This window comes from Dasypus novemcinctus, chromosome 9 (assembly GCF_030445035.2).
Source record: "Dasypus novemcinctus isolate mDasNov1 chromosome 9, mDasNov1.1.hap2, whole genome shotgun sequence".
NCBI lineage: Eukaryota > Metazoa > Chordata > Mammalia > Cingulata > Dasypodidae > Dasypus > Dasypus novemcinctus.
This window is the reverse complement of record NC_080681.1, coordinates 70384377-70402199: the sequence shown is the minus strand read 5'-3', so window position 1 is coordinate 70402199 and position 17823 is coordinate 70384377. Positions and strand designations below refer to the sequence as shown.

Genomic DNA, 17823 nt, shown 5'->3' with positions numbered 1-17823 from the left:
AAATCCAGTTCTTGGGACTCCAAGATGGAGTCGCTATTCTACACTGCTTCTATGTGTGTTTGTTTGCCATTGTTATTATTAGTATTAATACTAATGTTTTTTATTGTCATTGTAGATTCTACAACAGAATTCTTAAGGGGGATGGCCCTTTCTTATCTGGGATTTTCTACTTTACATACTCCTTTATGAAATGATAGAACTGCAGAACTTCTCCCTAGTGGTTTATATTAAACAAGGCAAAACAAAAAGCTATGCAATAAATGTCTACATAAGATTAAATACTGTGGCAAAAACTGCCTTCCTTGGATTCAACTGCTTTAGATTATGAGTCACCAGAGAAAGATTCCACAGAAACATCTCCATTCGCTAGAGTCAGCTCTCTTTCTCTGTTTTCCCCCAAAGAAAGATTAATAGCTGTAATAAGGGGACCAAAGAATGTCCCCTCCTAAACCTTCATGGTTTTGCATTTACCATCTAACAGAATAAGGAAGAGGGAAAAAAAGCCTCTAATGTTTTATTTTTTCCCAGAGAAGTCAAAGTAGAATGAGTCTAATAAATAAGAAGCAATGAATAAATTCTATTTTGAACAGTTTAGTCATTGATCTATCAAAATGAAGCATTTTTGCAGTGAAGTTGCTGTCCATATAGAGGCGGGGGGGAACAAATACTGATGTTAAACTTAGCCGTACTGCAGAAAAAATGGAGTAGTATACTCCACCACCACCAAAAGACACAGGACCCAAGGTAATGCTCTTTATGACCAATAGAGGACTGGGTGGGAAGATGAACAAGGGCAAGCTAATAGGATGCAAACATGGTCAGATTACCTCCTCTTTAAAACCTGTTCACAGCTTTGTCATAAAAAGACTGCACAGCATAGTGATTAAACCAGCAGACTTTAGGCTCTGACCTACTGGGTCCAGAGCTAGGCTTTACACTTGGTATTGTGTTACTTCAGCTATGCTACTTTGTCTTTCTGTAACTTTATTTCCTCATGGATAATACCACTTGCTGAAATGAAAGGATAAACTGAGTTAGATGTAAAATGCTTTAGAATAGTGTTGGGTGTATTGTAAGAGTCCCCTGCTATTAGTGTTACCTCAGAAGGATAATATACATCTTGATTCTGGCCTCCTTGGTTGAGTCCCAATCTCATCTCCCATTCCTTTTCTCCCCACCTAATAATATTCCAGCTGCACCAAGTTACCTGCAATTTCTCAAACCTTCTGTCAAGTTTTATTCCTACATGTTTTTGCCTAGTCCTTTTTAAAATTTTGTTTGTTTTGTGTGTTCTTTTTGCTTAAAATGTCTTCCTCATGGCTACATTTCTAACTTTCAAGATCAACTCAAATGTGACTGTCAAGCTATCTATTCCCCACACACCTAAGCAAATGGGTCTGCTCTCTTCAATAAACCAGGAGATTTTAGCACCTACCACTCTTAATTTTAAGTACTGGGTTAGATATCTTCTCCTCTATTCTATCGCTCCTGTTTATGCTAAATTCTATGTTTTATTCATCATATAGCCAGTTCTAAGCATAGTGCTGGCACACAGCATGTGATCATAAATGTCTCTTAAATAAATGAAAGAAAATAAACATATGTTGTATAATTGGCAATAACATAATAATAGTGATTATGATAAGCAAGCAAAATTTAACAAAGGATAGCAGCTACTATTTATGGAAGGTTTACTACATACTCGTCACTGTGTGAGGTCCCTTACATGTGGTACTTCATTTAGTTTCAGTAATGATTCTATAAGGAATATATTATTTTCTTTGTTACACACTTGAAGAGTTTGGCTTGTGGTGTTGACTTAGTCGGGTCTCTTGTTTGTAAATACCAGGTGTACTGTGAAAGTCAGCTATAGCAAAAGGGGAGTTTCTCCTGAAAGCAAAATACAAAAATGTACCCAGGCCTCTGGAACAGTCAGGAAACATGGAGTAGCATTTCTCTTTTCTCCGATTTTTGTCCCTTCTCCTTTCTATACAGCAGCTTTATTTATTCAGTCAGGAAACATGGAGTAGCATTTCTCTTTTCTCTGACTTTTGTCTCTTCTCCTTTCTGAACATCAGTTTTATTTATTCAATCTTTTACCAAGCACTAGTGTCTTCTGATTCCCCAGACCATAGGAGAAAAAGTCACCGATCACAATTCATGTGCTAACATCATTTCCATTCAAGTGACTAGCAAAAGACCCATTTGCCAATTACTAGAGAAGAAATTATGATTTTCCTATTTTGGGTCAGGAAACATCTGAACCATTCAGTTGTTGCATTGGAGAAGGGAGAGATGATGGTAGAATCATGTACAAAACTGTTGCTAGGAGCCCTTAGTTGTGGGGAAGAGATGGTACCCAGAAAATTATAAAGTGCTAGAACCTGTTAGAGGTTAACTTGTTAGAAGGTTGAATAATTTGTCCAAGGTCATGTAGCAAATGCACAATAGAGCGATGATTCAAATTCACATCTGACTCTAAAGCATTGTATTCTTTCTTTTAAAAAATCTCTATGGTACCATAAAAGTGGCTTGGGAAAATGTAGTTGCAATAAAAGGTCCTAGAAAATGAATGACTGCAAAATAGAAAGTTCTAAGCCATAGAAAGATCAGATGGCAATATAATTCTAGCCATCTCAGCCATTAGTAGAGTAACTGCCCTGTACTATTAAGAACCTTACCTGCTTTTAAGTTTTAACATTATAAATAGAATCACAGAATCTCAACTTTGAAATGAACCTCACAAGTTATCTTGTCTAACCATCTCACCACCCAGCCAAATGGAGCATGAATATTCTTTACATATTCGCTCAGTGGTTCTGCAGACCTCTTCCATATGGTAGAGTATTTAAGAGCACTGATTCCGAGACTGGAAGTCTTGGGTTCAAATTTTGGCTCTGTCACTTATATGTGTCCTTGGGCAGTGGGTGTGGCATTTATGCTTTAGTGTCCTAATCTGTAAAGCAAGGATAATAACACTAACTATATCATTTTTCTTCAAAGTAATTGTGATGGTTAGGCTAATGTGTCAACTGGGTCAGTTAATTGTGCCCAGTTGTTTGGTCAAGCAAATTATTATACAAGGGCATTTATGGGCTTGAGTCATCAGTGATTTTACTGCACAGATGGCTGATTACATCTATGATCAACCAGGGAGATTGCCGTCAGCAATGAGTGACGTTTTATCCAATCAGTTGAATCCATTTAAAGGGAAAGTGATTTCAGCATTCAGAGAGAATTTCCCACCTCGTCTTTGGAGAGCCACCGTTTCCTGGAAACTTATGAAGGATCTTCATTGGACTTTCATTGGAGCCCCTGGCTTGCAGCCTGCCTGTGGAACCTGGACTTGTGCATCCCCATGGTCACATGAGAGACTCTTAGAAATTTTTGTACTATTTACAGATATCTCCTGTTGATTCTGTTTCCCTAGAGAACCCTGACTAATACAGCAATATTTATTGTGTACTTCTCATGTGATAGTTCTAAGTGTTTTGTATTTATCAACACGTTTAGTATCATAATAATCCTATGAGTTTGGCAGTACTGTTTTTAGTTAATGAAACTAAGGCAAAGAGAAGTTAAATACCTTGTCCAAAGTTACCCAGTTAGTGGTGGGGCTGGGATTCAAACATGTACCACCTGGCTATAAAGCTTATTAAATATTATTTATGTTACACCATCTACTGATCATGGAAAGAGCAAACAATATAACATAGGTAAATGACTTAGCACAATTTTTGGCACACTCTGTGTGTTTACTGAATATTAATACTGCTGCTGCTTGCTGTTACTCTCCTCGCAGTCCCAATCTTTTTACTACTGGTCACCAAGCCTAAAGTGTCATAAACTCCCCAGTTCTTGAATGCTTGTTGGGGAAGGAATGTTGTTCCATTTTTTGATACTGCTTCATGGATTGGAAGAGGGAGAGAACTCCCATGTATATGTAGGATCTTTCACTTCCCAACAACTCCACCCATTAATAAAGATGGCCTGATTAGGATAATGGTCTTTCCTCTTGGGGAAAAGTAAGAAAGTGATTGAGAGAAGTAATATCTCTTGATAGTGCCCCCAAGTAGCCTAAATTAATTTTATCATATATTAGTATCATGGATATTTTTATTAAGTGTATATTGAACATAATTTTAAGACACGATGGTAAATTGTTTAGGATCCAGTGGTCACTAAGATTTGAGTGAGCCTCATGATTTACCAACAGAAGAGATTAAACATGAGCATAAAAAAATCATACATCATAATACAAAGTAAAACATAAAGAGGGGTAATAAGAAATAAATGTGAAAATTTGAAAGAAAGATTATTTTGGAATAGTAGGATTGGGGAAGAATTCATAGAAGAGTTAGCATTATGAGTTGGACCTTTAAAGATAGGTGTAAATTTGACATATGAAAAAGGAGGTTAAAACATGCTTACCAGAAGGAATAAAACAAGCAGAGACTCAAAAAGTAATCAATTATGAGATGTGGTCAAGGACAAGTGTCTAATTTTTGAATTTTATTTTGGAGAATGGTAGAAGACAAACTGGGGAAGTAGGTTTGGGCAAGATTATGGAAGACCTTAAATACCAGATTAAAATGCATCTAGTATTTTTGACTAGGACAGAGAGAATTTGTATGTGCTATTTGACAGCATGAATGAAATTACTGCACCCAAAGTGTTAGAAAAGTATGCCATGAAGACAAATAATACCTAAATCTCAGTGGTTTAACAAAACGAAATCTTATTTTTCATTAACACATTCTGCTGTGGATTTGGGCAACTCTCTGGGCAATTATTCTCCATGTCCTACTCAACATAAGGTCTACATGAACCCTATGGCACCTCCATCTCAACACATGCTTCCATGGTTGTCGTGGCAAGGGAAGGAAGTTCTGGAAGCTTACACACCTGGAACTAAGTGCTTTGTCCTTAAAGGCCCGCTCACACTATAACTGCTAATAGCACATTGGCCAGAATGAATCACATGATCCTACCTACTGAGAAAGGGGCTTAGAAATACAGTTTCCTCATGCCTATAAAGAGGGGTGAATTGGATAATAATAACCCCTAGTAATGTCCACCACACCCATTCTTTTAAAAAAAAATTGCCTTGATTCAGAGCAAGGTAGTATTTATAAGTAAAGTGCAAAAACATAAGATTTCTACTATACTATTAACAGAAATCTTCCCATCTGTTGCATTTACCACTTTCCAATGAAGGAAATGTTGTTTACAGTTTATCCACCCACAGCACATAATGAAAGAAGGATACCTACTTATTTCTGTAATCTGCCTGTTATTATCTCTAGAGTAGCACAAATTGGTGTGCATTGCTTGTGATGTAAGCTTCGCCGACACACAGCTGACACCTCATTTGCTTCAGCTGCAAAATGCAGTCTAACATTATAAACCACAGTCTCCAGAGGAACACTCTGTCAGAATGTGATGAGAGAGAAACACATACTTAGGGAATTAAGAACGTATATAAAATGTGCATTCCCAAAGCCTCCTATATGTGTCCCATTATTAGGTAGAACATAGGAATAGTATGGTTTAATCAAAAGTGCTTGACCTTGGAAGTTAAGCAAAGATGAGTTTGAATTCTATCTGTATAAACTATTTGCTCTATGACTTTAGCTTCTTCCTTTAAAAAAAAATGGCATTAATAAAAACAGTTGTTGAAAATTGTATTAATGAGAATAGCTAAAATTAAGAGAGTGGTGTATGCCAAATATTACATATGATATTCTATGTATGTATGCATATCTATCATCTCTTTCTCTCTCATCTATCTACCTATATCTATATAATATGTCTACCAATATCTAAATACCTATTAACATATGTGAAAAATACATTTGACTCAGTTCATAGGTAGTGGGGGGCACGGAACATTCCAGCTGAAGGCTAAACTGGAATTTAGATTTATCTGATTAACTGAACTGGTGATTTGGGCCTCAGAGAGTGGATTTCCAAGAGTGGCTGAAGGAAAATAATAAAGTGGTTTTGTGTGAGTATCTAGGACTGAGTCTGAAATGGGATGGACATTATAATGTTTTTCTGAAATGTATGACTATGTACACAAGTCTACATGCAGCTAGAAAAGATGATAAAGGAGATAATGTGGGGAGACAGAGACAGGGACACAGCAGCACTTGTTTGGTGAACAGGTTGCAATGTGTATCACAAAAGGGAAATAGAGGATATTTTCCTCTACTTCCTCATGAAGGCCCTTGTTGCCTCAGCACTGTGAAAATCATACAGAATACAGCTCTGTTACAGGGTCTTGAGGGTTTGATGCTTTGAGCGCTCTGGACCACATCCCCATGGAAGGCATCTCCTTTGTGATTGTAGCATGTGGCTATCCTTAAATGGCTTCCTGGGCAGTTACCATACACTCAAGGGAAGAAAAATAAAATCAACAGAAGGACAGTGTTGGTAGACTGGTGAGAATGTATGAAATACCTTTTCTGGGGTTCTTTGAAATTCATGGAGGGCTGTGTCTCTGATATCAAACCCATAGATTCTGATTTAGGGCCTGACACGAAAGTGCTAAGAAAATGGTTTATGTAAGGATGAAAGAAGTGATGAGTAATTGTCTCTTCCTCCAAGTTAATGCTCCATTTCTCTGTGGTCAGTATTGGCAACATTTCTCATTTTATAGGACCATCCTGCGCATTGCAGGGCATCTAGCAACCCTAGCCTCCAAACACTAGATGTCAGGAGTACATTCCAACCATTGTGGCAATCAAAATATGCACCCCCCATTTCAAATGCCCTTGTGGGGATGGTATTCTTTCCAGGTGAAAATCATTGATCTAATGGGACTCAACACCGCTTTACTGCCTCACAATCAATATTTTGATTACTGTTAGCTGTTAGCTCCAGGAAATCACAGAATCTCTGTAGAATGGGACTTTTCCTCCTCTCTCTTTGCTCAGTACATTGTGGGTGGGATTTTTCTCTTGCTCCCTCTGCTCAATACTCTTGGAAACTCCTAGAAGGGAGCTCCACTTTACATCCCAGTGTGCTTGTCCAAGACAGTTATCTCTACCACAGTCAACCCAGAATGCTCCTGAGGGACTGATTCTTGCTCTTCAACACCACCCATTTCTTGTTCTCTGTTATCAGACGACTGCTTTTTCTGGAAACTTCTCTCCTCTGGGTTACATCTGACAGATGTGGAAACAAGGAATCAAATAAGGATCAAAATATCAGCTTTATTAATGGTCCACTAAATATTAAAAATCACAACTGGCAAAAATAGACCTTTTTTATATCCCTGATTTGAGACTGCATCCCACCAGTGGTGAGAGTTGAGTCTGCAGCAGTGTCTGAGTTCATATACTCAGCCAGGGCTTAGAGTATCATACACTAAATCACCAGGAGAACATAAAATGTGAAAGAGAGTGCATTTCCCTTTCAACATTGTGCCATCTTCCCTTGGTAAAAACAGGCCCCAGATATGTTCGCTTTCCTCATTAGCATTAACTACGCCTCCCTTGAGGCGGCAAAGTAAGGGGTAGAGAGAGAGGAGGAAATTACTTCCTCCGTACTCTGAGGTATAAATACAGGTTAAAGAGGAAAAAGATTCTTTCCTATTCTACTTTATGCAATATTTTATTATATCATTATACCTTATTATTTTCCCATTTTGTATTTATAAAACAGCCACAGAGTCTTAGAGAAGTATATTGCCTAGGTCATTCAAATAGTAATGTCTGGATTTCAACTCAAGTTTGCCTCATTACTAAAGTGCTGTCTATCTATCTAATCTATCAATATACATATATTGTAATACACACATATACTTAGTTATGTTTTCTTTTCAGTTACACATATGCAGTTTTGTTTTTTTTCTTTTTCTTCTTTTTTGTTAGTTTTTTTCTTTTTGTATTTTATTTGCAGTTTTTAGTTTTCATTCTTCTTGAGGCCTCTTAGAACTGGGGATGCAGACAGTTTATGATCTTGGACTCTTTAATAAGACACCGTGCTTGCTTCAAAGTATGTACATTATAAATTATCTTACATCTTCGATTCAGGTAGAATGGTGTTTAAACATTAGAAAACTCATGGTGGATAGGGAAAAACATCAGAGCTAGAAAGAACCTTACATGGAATTTCACCAAATCTCATTTATGGAAAAACTGAAGCCCAGGAAAATACAATGAATTATTTAGTCACAAAACTAGGATTCCCTGTGATATCATAGGTCATAAGGCATACTAGGGCCTTGTGGATTCTGGAAGAATATTGTATGTGGGGAAAGGAAATGGAGGAAGTAGAATAATAACTCTGGAGAAGAAGATGCCTATCAGTATTATTTATTTGCTTATATACTTAAAAACAAAACCACATTTCTTCCCTCTCCATCCTGAAACTATAGCAGCAAAACTGCCAGTTCTTATTTAGGCCACTCGGTGGCAGTAAAACAGAAATGTCTGCAAAGAAAACAGAAATCCTTTCAGAATTATAATACGTTTTATAGACCAAGACAACTGCAGTTGTAAAACATTATGGTGTATCAATTGGCATATTTGCTGATCAAATCTTTACAAGGCTCAAATAGACTCATAAATACTGGGTTCTCTAGTTTGGCCTATTCATGCTTCATGCTTCTGTTAAAGACATTTTGGAGGGCTGGATATCCAGCAAATGGTTGAAATATCAAAGCAATATGCCACTGCCAATTTGTTTTCCTGTGATTGAGGGAAAATATATATGCCTTGATTAGAAGCACTACCCAAATAAGCAAAATCTGCTGCATTCAAAGCTGTGCTCATTTCCCATGCAATGCACAACTCAGGCTAGAGTTAACCAACAGCTACATCAGGTTTGTTACTTGATTTTTATAAGTGAGTTCCAATTCCTTTACCATTTCCTCAAGAGTCTTACAAGGCAGAGATATTTCCATTTTTCTTATAGTTACTGACTGATGATAGAATTAGGATTTTATAATGAAAGTATCAAATTGTAGGGTAGGAGGTGACATCAAAATTCTCCTTTCATCTAAAAGCTGATCTCACTTGACTGGCGGAAGAGGAGACTGACCTGCAGCATGACTGTCAACATTTAACAGTGGGAAAACTGAGGCCTAGGTATTCAGCAATTTGACCAAAGACATATACCTGGTGAGTGAACTAGCCAGACTCTGAAGCCAGATTTCCCACAAGGCATTGAATGGACTGTGGAACTGGTTATCTTCAGAGACCAATCCAAGAATTTTTGGCTGCCAGAGCAAGTAAGAAGCTAAATACTTCTTGCTTTGTTTTTTTAATGTAGGTGCATACACTGATCTGGTTATTTTAGAAGACAGGCTGAAACTCCTAGAAAGACCCACCTTCATCATCTGGTTACTGCTTCATCTCTGGTCTCATCATTTGCCAGTCTGCTTTTATAGACTATGACTGAGGAAGCATCTTTCAGCTTCATCCTCAAAGCTCACGCATATATTCCCTTCACTCTCCCTAGAATCCTGTGCTTTCTGTTATTTTTATCTGGCTAAATTCTATTGAGGCTGGATTTAGCGGACCTTTTATATATTCCCTGAATATTCTCCCTAGGTACTTTCCTCAGAGAGGAGCAACCCTTTGTTATAATTGCCTGAAACTTTGCTAGTAGATATAGTACAGGGATCATGTCATTTTAGTTATGAAGTGCTTGGCTCTCTCATACTAGCCTCAGTAAGAATTTATTACATAAAGAAATATGTGATCCTTTTCCCAGTCTTTATACAATGGTATTCTTTTGTAAAAAGGAATATTTATTCAAGAATCTTAAATAACACAGAGTATGTCATGTTTATTGTATATTACATGTATTTACAAACATTAAAAATAACTGAGTTTTTATTTTTAAAATTCCATAATTTTACATGTGTGTACTTATTATTATATATAATATCTATGTGTCTATCAAATATAGAGAGAATTAATTGTTTCTCTAGAGAGAGATAAAATAATAAATAGCTTTCTTCTACTATATGCCAGGCACTGGATTAGGTCTTTTCACATATTGGTGTTATTTAATTTTAAAATATAAGCAGTTAAAATGATGTAATTACAGCTCAGGAAATTAACTTGTCATGAAGTCAGAATGCAGAAAAGGTGGATCCACACCCAGATATGCCTTTCTCAGAAATTCATGATATTTCCTCTTTCCCAAAGTGAATAGGACTCAGAGAGCCCATGTGAATTTCCTAAAGTAGTATTAAGAGACAGAGCTGAATAGTAGAATCTGGGACTTCTGAGATTTATCTAGATGAGCACTCTCCCATTAGCATCACCCTTTCTACTCTGCACAATGAGAAAAGAAGGTAAGAACTCATTTTCATGAGTTTCATGAAACTAGAGTAATTTGGCAGATTTCAAGATTTTAGGTGGCCTAGTCTTTCCACTGGTTCTGTTAACATTGAGAAATGCATGCATTTGGCATTTGCTTGGGACCCATGTGAACAGCTGCTAAACTTGTGTTAGCGAGTTCACAGATCCCTTGATTCTCCTGACTCAAGTTGCTACAGAAGCTCAGCAATGGGAAACACAGATTTTTAAAATCCATTTGTTTGTACTTAAAATGCATCTTCCAGCTTTCCCATTTCTTAGTGATTCTCTTCCTAAGCCATCTTGTTCAGCATTTGTCAAAGAAATATGCCATTTCCAATTTAGTGACATATCTAGCCAGAGAAACCTAAGCACCAGAATTCATTGAAAAAATATATTAGAAACAGTTTAAAAATGGAAATGGCTGTGTTTACTCTATAAAAAGCAAAGCATTTTAAAAAATCAATAATATGAACATCTAATGGTGATAATGTCTTCCCTGACTCATAGGGATATTTAAGAGTAAAATGATGTAATTGATGGGAAACACTTTGAAAAATAAGAGCTCCATGCAGCACAAGATATTAAAATTATTATATGATTGTCCTTAAGCACAGCTAAAAGTGAGCCTCTCTTTTACTCAAGACCAACTGTCATCATTTATAAATCATTTCTAAAATTCCCAGAGTGTAAAGGATGTCTGCAGGGCTCCAGGCACTTGTCCTTGTTTTTGTGATCACTCAACTGGAGAGTTCAATGGATATGACCAAGTCTTCAAGATGGGGATTAATATTATTAATAATTGCTACCATTCACAGATCAATTCTATGTTCAAGGTACAAAGCAACCTGTGTTTATTATTTTATTCAAAGCATGCAACAATCTTTTGAATTGCCTTATTTTACAGATGAGGAAAATGAACCAGAGAGCAGTGAAATACTTAGATGTAGAAAATGGAAACGTATCTGTCTAAATCCACAAATCTTATCTTTAGATTCACTGTTTGCAGTGGATTATGTAGTAATAGATTTGACTTTCAAGCATACTTTACTACAGGCCCTCTTCTTGACTTGCTTCTCCCCCAGAACTTTTTCCACTAGGTTCTGGTAGGGCTGCTAATACTGCATACCCTTCCATCTGGCTACAGGACTGAGTGCAACCAAGCCTAGCCTGTCACAATAACTCTCTCATACTAGCCTCATTAATTGACTCAAGAGGTGGGTACAGGATGAAAGCCTTACCAATAAGTATCTGTGAGATTTAAATGTACTAAAGTGGAGAGAGAAACCTGCTCTCTTTCTTGTGGTGTTGGTAGCTGGGGTAAGGTAAGCCTTAAGAAGTTTATTTATAGTAGAAAAAAATGAAGTCAGCATAGTACCAAAGACCAGAGATGGACAGCACTCAGATTGCATCATTTAAACTTCTAGATCCAGCAGTGTGTGATGTGAGATCCATTCTGCCCCTCCCAGTCATAGGAGTCAGTAAATACCATTGTTAAAGTTAATTTGAGTGAGGTTTTGGCACTTACAATCAAAAAGACTCTGATTAATATAATAAGTAAAACAAGATATATTCATATACCTTGTCTGCCTCCATTCTCACAACAACCTAGGGACAATACTCTTTTCAATGACTTTTTTATAGAAATTAAAATAAAATTTAGAAAATTTAGTGACAGACTTGAGATTCATACTAGGTGATTGAGCCTCCAAAACTCCTGTTTTTATGACAACATCCTACTTGATAAGGATGGTGGAATCAGACCAGAAACATCTTCACAGTCATGCTAATGAGCTTGATTACTATAAAACACTAAAACAAAGGTAGCTAATAAATCACATTAGAATAATCTTTTATTATGCACCATCAAAGATAAGTACTCTTTACAAATATTTTCTAGTTATTAAGGAATATACGTTTCAGTCCTAAACTTATTTTAATAACATTGATTTAAATAAGAAATATATTTCACACTTGCAGGCCTTCTTGACAACAGAACTCCGATCACAATATGACCTGGGTCATCATTTCCCTTTTCATATCAGGTAACACACTTCATTGTGTTGGTAATTTAATTGTTTATAGCTCTCATTAGAGTGTAATGCCCATGAGGCTAGGTCACACTGCCATGAGAATAATCCCTTCTGAATTCCCAGTTCTTAGTCCAGTGCCTGACAATTAGTAGTTGCTAACTGAAGATCTGATTCAGGAATGAATATAAAAATGGATGTAAATATAAAATGGACTCAGATAGTAATTGTAATGTAATTCAATCACTTATGTTTTATGGATGACTTTAGTACTTCACTTCGCCACAGATAGCTATGCTTTTGGGTTTATGTGTATTTTTTGTTATAGTTTCTCACATTCTTCCCTTTTTCAAGCTTTCAGGTATTCACACAAAACTATGAATCTGACCCTGTTTAAGTCAGTGTATAGAAAGAAAGACATGTCTCTAGTATCTGACAGACTCTGACACTGCCTCTTAGTACCTGTGTGACCTTGAAAACACCCTTTCACATCCCTGACCTTTACTCTCCTCATCTGCAAAGTGAGAATCCAATAAGCTACCCATAGGTATGTGATGAGGATTAATTGAAATAAGTCCATAAAAATTACCCAGTTGGCAAACAACAAACTTCTTTTTAATGAGAATTTTGGAAGAGTAGAAAATTGAATACTAAAGTGGTCCAATGAGTTGAGTGAAAGTTTGAGTGCTGCCTCAAAACAAGAACATGCTTGGGAGACTGAGGATGTTACAGGGGAAGAGTTTTCAGTATGGTCTTTGTGTCAGCTCTGGGTGTCAGACCATCCTGAGGACAATGCCAGGTTGAGAACAAGGATATCTTTCTGAAAGATGGAACAACACAATTTGCTTTGAGAGCAAAGGAATGTTTTTCTTCAGTAAATGGCTCTCAGAATATTTTGTGAACACTCTTTCAGAGCCACACTGTCTACTCTGTCTAAACATGTTCTTAGTGATCCAATTCCAGACAGTTGTGCAGGATATTATTCTAGTATGTACAAATAACTTAAAATTTCCCCTTTTAACCAAAATCAAATATAATTCAATGCACACCATTGTACAACTATCACTACCATCCATTACCAAGACTTTTCCATCATCCCAAATAGAAACTCCATACAATTTAAGCATTAACTCCCTAGTCACTATTCCCACCCTGTCCCCAGTAAGCTATACTCTAGATTCTGACTCTATGAGTTTGCTTATAATTATTTCATACCAGTGAGATTATACAATAATTATCCTTTTGTGTCTAGCATTTCACTTACCATGATGTCTATAAGTTGTCATATGTATCAGAACTATTTATTTTTATGGGTGAATAATATTGCATTGTGTGTACATAGGACATTTTCTTTATCCTTTCATTGGTTGATGGGCACATGGGTTGCTTCCATCTTTTGGCTATTGTGAATAATGCCACTATTAACACTGGTGTGCAAAATATCTGTTCAATTCCCTACTTTCAATTCTTTTGTGTATATACTTAGAAATCTGCTAAGAGTTTTCAAAATGTAGGATTTTGAACTTTATCAAATACTTTCATCTGTTAAGATTATTATATGATTTTTATTATTTATTCTGTTAATGTTGTAAATTTCATAGATTGAACTTTCAAGTGCTAAACCAATAAGGAATAAGCACAAATTGGCCATAGTATTTTATTTTTATTGCATAAATCTGGATTTGATTTAATATTTTATTTAGGATTTTTGCATGTTCTTGAGAGTGATTACTCTGACATTTTTGTCTTTTTTATAATATGCCTGTCAAGTTATTGTATCAAGATTATGCAATTAGTTCCCCTTTTTGATTATCTGGAAAAATTGTAAGATTGATAATTATTTGCCCCTTAAATATATGGAGGAATTAAGCAATAGAAGCATCTGAGCCTGGAAGATTCTTTTTTTGTTAGAGAAGTTGTAGGTTTACAGAAATAATGCATTAAATACCGAGTTCCCATATGCCACCCTATTATTAATACCTTGCATGAGTGTAGTTCATTTGTTACAATTCATGAAAGAACATTTTAAGAATTGTACTATAAGCTATACTCTATCATTTACAATGCGGTTCACACAGTCCTATGTGTTTTTATAATTTTTATTCTAGCAACATATATACAACCTAAAATTTCCCCTTTTAACTGCATTCAAATATATAATTCAGTGCAGTTAATTACATTCACACTCTTGTGCTACCATCACAAAATTTTATTGCCAAAACTTTTCTATCATCCCAAATAGAAACTGTAAAATTTAAGTATTAGCTCCTCATTCCCTACCTCCACTCCATCCCCTGGTAATCTTTATTCTAGTTTCTAACTATAAGTTTGTTTATTCTAATTATTTCACATCAGTAAACTAATACAATAGTTGTGCTTTTGTGTCTGGTTTATTTCACTCGACATAATGTTTTCAAGGTTCAACAATGTTTTTGCATGTATCAGAACTTCATCCATATTTTTATGGCTAAATAATATTCTATTGCACATTTATACCACATTTTGTTGATCCATTCATTGGTTGACTGACACTTGGGTTGCTTTCATCTTTTGATAGTTGTGATTATTGCCACTACAAACATCAGTGTTCAAATATCTGTTTGAGTCCCTGCTATTAATTATCTTGGGTATATACATAAAAGTGAGATTGATGGGTCACATGGTAATTCTATACTAAACTTTCTGAGGAGCTGCCCAAATATCTTGCACAGCATCTGTACCAGATTATATTCTCGCCAGCAATGAATGAGTGTTCCTCTTTCTCTACTCCTCTACAAAACTTGTAATTTTCCATTTTTTGACACAAACTATTCTAATGATTGTGAAATTGTATGTCATTGTGGTTTGTTTTTTTTAAAGATTTATTTTTTATTTATTTCTCTTCCCCTCACACCCCGCCCCCACCCCCTGGTTGTCTGCTCTCTTGTGTCCATTCACTGTGTGTTCTCTATTTCATTTATCTCCACTCTAATCTTTGTTATTTCCTTCCTTCTGCTTACTTTGGGTTTAGATTGTTCTTTTTTCTTGATCTTCTAGTTTTGAGCAAGTTCTCTGATTTGAGATCTTTCTTCTTTTTAAATGTAAACATATAGAGGTATAAATTTCCCTTTTAGCATTTTCTTTTCTGCCTCCCATAAATTTTGGTATGCTGTCTTTTCATTTTCTTTTGCCTCGAGATATTTCCTAATTTCCCTTATGATTTCTTCTTTGACCCATGTGTTATTTAAGAGTACGTTGTTTAATTTCCACATATTTGTGAGTTTTTCATTTCTCCTTCTGTCATTGATTTCTATCTTAAGTCCATTGTGGTTGGAAATGGTACAATGTATGATTTTAATATTTATGAGTTTATTGAGACTTGTTTTGTTACTTCATATATGGTCTATCCTAGAGAAAATTCCAGGTGCACTAGAAAAGAATATGTATTCTGCTGCTGTTGGGTGAAGTGTTCTATATATGTCTCTTAGGTCTAGCTGGTTTCGAGTTTCTTTCAAATCTTTTATTACCTTATTGATCTTCTGTCTAGATGTTCTATCCATTATTGAAAGTGGTGAATTGAAATCTCCTACTATTAATATGAATGCATCTATTTCTCCCTTCAAATCTGTCAATACTTGCTTCATATATTTTGGGGGCTCTACTGTTATGTGCATATATATTTAATATTTATGTCTTCTTGTTGAATTCACCCCTTTCATCAGTATGCAGTGATAATCTTTTTCCCTTTTTACAGTTTTTGGCATAAAGTCTATTTTATTTGAAACTGTGGCCTTGGCTGCCACAATGGCCCACCACTTTCTCTCCATCACCTCCCTCACCCTGCCCAGCGTGCATCCCCTGCCCTGGCTCAAAGTCCAGCTAAGATGTGGTGTATTCTGAGTTGCTGCCAACACTAGCTGCTGCACATCCTGGGCTTTGACTTCCTGCTGCTGATCTGCCAATCACTTTTTCTCTGCTGTCCCTACTTCATGAAGTCACTGGTCATGCTTGGTCTCGGTGGACCTGGTGCTGTCAAGGAAACTCAGTGCTCCCACATTGTCAAGAAATACAGTTACACTCTCCTTTCTGCAGGAAAATTTCTTCAGGATGAAAAGAACCCAGAATCACAGTATGGTGAACTCCTTGAAAAGTACTTTAAAGAAGGAAAGATTGTGCCAGTGGAGATAACAGTTCATTAATGAAGGAAATGGGTCAGACAAAGACTGCCAATGCCTTGCAGAATAAATTCTTGATTGATGGGTTTCCCAGGAACCAAAACAACCTTCAAGGTTGGAATACGACCATGGATGGGAGGGCCGATATAGCAATCATTCTGGTTTTTTTTTTTTTTTTCCTTCACTGTAATAATGAGATCTGAATTGAACAATGTCTTGGGAAGGGAAAGAGTAGTGGTACAACTGATGACAGCAGAGAAAGCTTTCAGTCAAAAAAGGCAATTATTTGGCTTAAATAAGGAAATGGGGAAAGTCATGAAAATAGATGTTTCTAAATCTGTTGATGAAGATTTTGATGAAGTTGTGAAGATTTTTGACAACGAAGGCTAATTCTAAACCGAAAAGCATCTTAGAAATCAAGCTTGAATATTGCTTTGATAGCTGCTACCACATCCCTTTCTAAGGCAATTTTAATCTTTTTGTAATTTCATCTCAGTTAATGTCTAGAAAACATGTAGTAAAACAAATTAAAATTTTTTAACTTTTTTTTGTCACAGGAATAGACATTGAGTTCAGGTTCAATTTCATCCTAATTATGGTACTCACAAACAAATGTATCAGCTAGCTCTTCATTTTTATTAAAAGATATCCTTTTATAGTCTGTGCCTTCTATGAGCAAAAGTTCTTGGTTGATGACTTCTTCTTTCATAACTTTAAGTATTTCATACCACTGACTTCTTGCCTCCATAGATTCTGATAAGAAATCAGAACCTAATCTTACTGGGAATTCCTTGCTTTTCCCCTGCAACTTTCAGAATTCTCTCCCTGTCCTTGGCCTTGGGCAATTTGATTACTATGTATTTGGGTGTGGTTCTCTTTGAATTTATACCTTTTGGAGTTCATTGATTTTTTTTGAATGTTCATATTTATGTCTTTTGTTAAATTTGGGAAGTTTTCTGCCACTATTTCTTTGAATATTCCTTATGCTCCTTTCTTTCTTTTTCTTCTTTGGGACTCCCATAATGTGTGTATTGGTGCACTTGATGGTGTCTCACAGGTAGCACTTCATTCTTTTTTTTTTTTAAGATTTATTTATTTATTTATTTATTTATTATCCCCTACATTGTTTTGCACTTACTATCTGCTCTCTGTATTCATTTTCTGTTCATTCTTCTGTATCTGCTTGTCTTCTCTTTAGGCGACACCAAGAACTGATCCTGAGACCTTCTGGAGTGGGAGAGAGGTGCACAATCTCTTGCACCACCTCAGCAACCTGGTCTATTGTGTCTCTTATTGTCTCTCCTCTGTGTCTCTTTTGGTTGT

At 36.1% G+C, this 17823-nt stretch overlaps 1 pseudogene; it reads left to right on the top strand.

Annotated features, from left to right (window-relative positions):
• Positions 1–16224: 16224 nt before the first annotated feature.
• Positions 16225–16890, top strand: LOC101439204 (UMP-CMP kinase pseudogene; annotated as a pseudogene).
• The last annotated feature ends 933 nt before the right edge of the window (positions 16891–17823 follow it).